The sequence below is a fragment of the Alexandromys fortis genome, unplaced genomic scaffold (assembly GCF_014885135.2).
Source record: "Alexandromys fortis isolate MF-2015 unplaced genomic scaffold, M_Fortis_MF-2015_v1.1 scaffold_14, whole genome shotgun sequence".
Lineage (NCBI taxonomy): Eukaryota > Metazoa > Chordata > Mammalia > Rodentia > Cricetidae > Alexandromys > Alexandromys fortis.
This window is the reverse complement of record NW_026067910.1, coordinates 3,679,022-3,684,784: the sequence shown is the minus strand read 5'-3', so window position 1 is coordinate 3,684,784 and position 5,763 is coordinate 3,679,022.

Sequence of the window (5,763 nt, the reverse complement as noted above, 5' to 3'; positions counted from 1 at the left end):
CTCTCTCTCTCTCTCTCTCTCTCTCTCTCTCTCTCTCATATCTGTGTGTTGTATGAAAGTATATTTATGTGGTGGGTGGGTGCAGGCACAAGTTTCACGCACATGTACAAGGTTGATGTAAGGGTGCTTTTCTTGATTGCTCTTTACCTTATTTTTGTGAAACAGTCTCTCATTGAACCTAGATCTCTTTGCTTAGAGAAAGTAGTGAACCAATGAAAACCAGGTAGCTACCTGACTCTCTGCTCCCCACAATCCCTAGCATTGATATTACAGATGAGAATCCTGCCCCTGCAAGACTCTGCATGGTTGCTAGGGATCCAATCTGAAGTACCTATGCTCATGTAGCAGGGATTTTTTAAACCACCTGAGACTTCTCTCCGGTGTAATTTTGGACATTTTTCTCTTAGATGTCTGGGCGGAGATGAATGAATTCTGATACTGAATCTTATTTATAGCTTTGTAATCCCATGTATCCCTAATGATTAAATTCATGGGAGTACCAGAGAGGACCTTAAGAACCTGAAGGAATATATGGGTTTTAGAAATGTCAGCAAGGATTGGAGGATGTTTGCTCAGTCCCTTTGACCCCCACATAAAGCACGTATCCTTGGAATATCATTTCAAGTATTGACTTGGGCTAGAAAGTGGATTCAGAGCCCCACAAATAGAGCTACCGGTGCCCACTTTCCACCAAGGAGCCATCCTTACAGATTGAGATCTCATATCGCTTTTAGAAAGCCCATAGTTCTTAACTGGATGACATCAGATGACATGACCACCACAAATTATGTCCCTTTGTGTTTCCAGTGCCTTGGCTAATCATTTAGCTTCAGATGGAATTTACAGATGCTTAGCATAATCAACCCATTTGGGGATTCGCTTCATTACTCGGTGTTATGCAGCAAGTGCATGTGGATCTCTAGGAACTAACACACTTTCTGCAGTTAGAACCCTGGAAGAAACACTTCTGCCTTTAAGAGAATTCTGCTGACCTTAACATGATTCCTCCAAGGAGATCGCTTCACATACTGAAGAGCAAAGGAAAAGGCAGATTGAAAACTTAGATTATGTATAAATTGGCACAGTGTCTTTACAAGTTTTCTTCTTTGACTGAATGCAGGTCCCACTGTGGCTTTAGGATCACCTGGTCATGTCATATTCTATGTTCATCTTGCATCTTCCTTTCTTGTTTTAGGCCTTCCTTTATTCGACTTTCTATAATTTTCTTATTCAAACTTCACTTCCTACAGAACTCTCTCTCTTACTTATTATCCTCAAGTCCATTTTTCTTGCAATGTGCATTTCTTCTAGTACCTGGGAACATGTCTTCTTTCCTTCCTGTGGCAAAGGCTTATCATCAGTCATTTGTTCCTCTTAGTTTCAATACTGTATTTTTTTTCAATATGTATTTTGGATCATAGGCAAGGGCACACACAGTACGCACATGTATTTTCTTCCTCATTCATGCTCTCACCAATTTGAATCATCATCTCTTGTGAATGCCGTGGGTAGGTAAACAACCACTAGAAAATTAGGTTGCTTTTTCCAGGTCAGATCACTCTGTGCAGATTTCCTGCATAGCAAGTCAGATGGTGTCATTTCCTCATTATTGAAGTAAAATCCCCAGATTCCCACTGTCCTAGTACAGTTGGTACAATAAATTCCTCCATCAAGGAGAATAACACTCCCATTACACAGGTACCTCATATCAGAATAGGCCACAATCCAGTCTCTACAAACCCTTTTAAATATCTCTTCTCATTTTCTGATTATACTTTATTATCTACATGCTTAATTCCCCCCCCCCAAAAAAAAAACATGTGCTCATTTGTCATCATTTTTCCAAAGGGGCATCCAACCCCTTTAGTATTTCAAGACTCAGCCCTCTGAACAAAGCTCCTTATCCTTGCCCTATTCTCACAGCCAAGTCTGAGTTTGTTTGTTTGTTTGTTTGTTTTGCCACTAAAGGCACCTCTGTTTCTTTGTCACATATGCTGTATCTCCAAGTTTGTTAGGGGCAGGATCCTCTGTATGAGCTTTCTTCCGGTGAACTCTAGGTTATTTTGAGAAAATCATCTTTCATTTCTTCATAAATTTCCATCCCAAATATTACTGTTTGTGGCAGATCTTTACTGGTATACTGAATACTAAAACATAAAGAGATATTAGTCATCTTAAGCCATAAAGAAAAGATCACTATGATTAACTACTCCAATCATCCTTATCTTAATGGATAAGAAGAGAAAGTAGGGGACACTGGTCCACCTTCTACATTTGAACAATGAGTAGTGCTGCCTCCCTTCTGCCTGTAACTCACAGAAGGATGCTCCCTAAGAAAATAGACATGAAAGTTGCCTAGCGATTTGCATAACAAGGTAACCCTTTTTATTTTCTTAAGATTAGGATAGTAGCTTTTGCTACATGGACTAATTTTGACAAGGCATCTCAACTGTTCTCATCTCCTGAATCCCTTTTCTTAGTTGCCTTTTCCTGCAGACTCTGAAGATAGAATCGGTGTCCATCCTTTCTCTCATCATGCTATGGAGTCACTCTGCTAAGCAACTTATATTCATTACCTGTTTATTTAATTCTATTTTTAAAGAACATAATATCTTTATTAATTCTTGGAGAATTTATTATGTGCATAAAGTGAACTTTGATTATATTTGCCACAATTCCAGCATTCCACTCCCTAACTTCTCCAAGATTCATCCATAGTGTTCCACATGCTTCCAACATTATGCTTTTCTCTCTTTCTTCCTCTCTCTCTGCCTATCAAGTTCAGTTTGTGCCACTCATGTATTCAAGAATGCTTTACCATCCACTGAATAAAGCTACCAGAAGCCACATACTTAAAGAAAAGAAATTGACACCCCAGAAGGAGATCAAATGTCTATAGCTCCTCAGCTAGGTATGGGGGCTGGACCCTCAAACTCGTCCCATAACCAGGCTGAATTATTGACTGCTTTCATCATGTGCAGGTCTAGTGCAGGTGTCCATAGCTGATACAAGTTCATGATTTCAGGAATACTATCATGTCCAGACACCTTTTCACTATGCTTGTCCCCAGTTTTTCTCATATAATCCTTCTAGTCCAAATGGTGCCTCGGCATTGTCTAGGAGGAATAATATAAATGCCCTATTTGTGACTAAGCTCTGCAGACACATTTATTTTCCACACTTTGGCAAGTTGTGAGTTTCTGCATTAACCACTGACTATTGTATAAAGAAACCTTTGTGATAATATCTTAGCACTGTATCAATCTATAGGTCTAGAGATATGAATTTGATATGTGCTTGGTACTATGTCCATTTAGGAAAATAATAGTAATAGTTTTATTACTGGGACTCCAAATATCAGGGAATAAGACAGACAACCAACACTTGAGACTTTGGGAATTCAAGAGTGTATGTATTGTAAACTAAACTACTAATGAACTGAAGAAGCATTTTACAGAAGGTGGAAATCTGTCTGCTATATTTCTAACAAAAGACTGATGTCTAGAATATACAAAGAACTTAAAGCACTAAACAAGAAGAAAACAAACAACTGAATTAAAAAGGGGCCATGAAACTGAACAGAGACTTCTCGAAAGAAGAAATGAAAATTGCTAAGATATTTTTTAAAGTGATCACCATCTTTAGCTATCAAGGAAATGCAAATTAAAACTATTTTGATATTCCATCCTACTCAAGCCAGAATGGCTAAGGCAAAAAACAACAGATGGTGGCATGGATGTGAGGAACTGAAAACCCTCAAATACTGTAGAAGTGCGTTCAAACTACTATTATGTCCACTAGTCATTATAGAAACCACTGCTGCAGTGTGTCAGTTTGCTTTCTACTGGTTGGATAAAACAGCATGATCAAAAGGAGGAATGGCTTTATATAGCTTTCATGTCTAAATAGCAGTCTATTTTAGAGGGCAGTCAAGGCAGGAAATTAAGCAGGGCAGAGACTTGGAGAGAGGAACTGAAGCAGAGACCATAGAGAAATGCTCCTATTATCTTGATCTCTATGGTTTGCTTGGCTTGCTTCCTTAGTCTAACCAGGAGCCACTCAGAGGAGGCTAGGCCCTTTTACATAATCACTAATTAAGAAAATTCCCCCACAGAATGTTCATCTGATAAAGTTATTTTTTCTTATTTGAAGATCTCATTTGAGATTCACTCTTCCTAGAGGGAGAGACTTACTTCAGTTTGTGTGAGAATTACACAATTACAAGAAGTTTAAACAAACAAACAAACAAACAAAACCCAAAACCTAGAAATAAAACTGTCACATACCACAGCTATACCTCTCCCGGATGAGACACATATAATAACTAGGCCTTGCAAGCAGATGACGTGTCTGTCAACTGATGAGTGGCTAATGAAAATGCTGTGAATATAAGCAATTGAGTTTTATCATTTCAGGTAAAGGATAGAACTGGAAAACCTATTTAATGAGTTAACTCAGATCCAGAAAGACAAATGTTGCATATTCAAATGCATATGTGTATCCTAGCGTTAAGTCTTAAGATTTGTGTTTGACATGGAGTACCTGTCAAATCTAGAAACTCCAAAGGGAGTATTGGTAGAGAAGTGGATGGAAGAGCTTAAGGAGAAGGACAATAGAACACAGCAGATTATAAGGCAGAGGAGGGCACAGGCAAGTAGATAAACAATACTAATGATGCTTTAAATAGGCATACAAAACCTATTTTATAAGATTTATATCTGTATTCATATAAGGCATTGAAATGGAATGCTTCTTGCAGAAGCCATAGGTTGTCAAGTAAAATCAATGTGCCAAGTTTTAGACAGTTACCTCCTGATTATTGGTCAATGGTGTCCAAAATACTCCCAAAACAAAACAGGTTGTTGACATTGTATTTACTGCTAGAACTTCACAGTATGACTCTATTGCTGAAGATACTATAGGATATGAGCAAGCTGGTTTAGTTCTTACCATGAAGCTTCCTTTGAGCTGGCTAGCATCTATAGTACCTGTAAGAGTTACATAGGCTGTTTGAGGCAAAAGTCACCCACAGTATAACTGTGCTGTGAACCATGTGAGCTATGATAACCACTGGTATGGAAAGATATGCTCATGGATGTATGGGTGGTCCATTAATATGTATGAATATGTATATATGATGTAGGATTCTCCTCTGTATGCTGTAAATACCATTGGTTAATAAAGAAATTGTCTTGGGCTTGCACAGGTAGGTGGGGAAAACTAAACTGAATGCTAGGAGAAGGAAGGTGGAATTAGGAGGGAAGCCATGGAGCTGCCACCAGAGACAGGCACACTGAAACCTTGCTGGTAGGCCACAACCTCGTGGTGATGCACAGATTAATGAAGATGGGTTAAATTAAGGTGTAAGAGTTAGCAAATAAGAAGCTAGAACAATGGGCCAAGCAGTGATTTAAATAAATATGGTTTCTGTGTGATTATTTCTTAATTTTCTAGTAAGGGGAGGTAAAGCAGGTAAAGTTCTCAGGGAGGTAAAGCCAGAGGGCTAGGGTATCAAAGCCAATCAAGGGTATATAGTAGGACTCTTATACAAAACCACCACCACTTATTCTTTAATTCTCAAAATGTATCTTAAGCATAATGTAAACATAATTATTTTATGGCATTCTTCCTTTATCATTTTTCTACAAAAGTATACCTGGAGTCCACTACTGAGGAACTTGTGTTTAGTCTCTAAGTGAAGCACTTCAACTTATTTAAATGGATATATCTTTTTTCTGCTTTATTCTTTTTCTTCACTTTAAA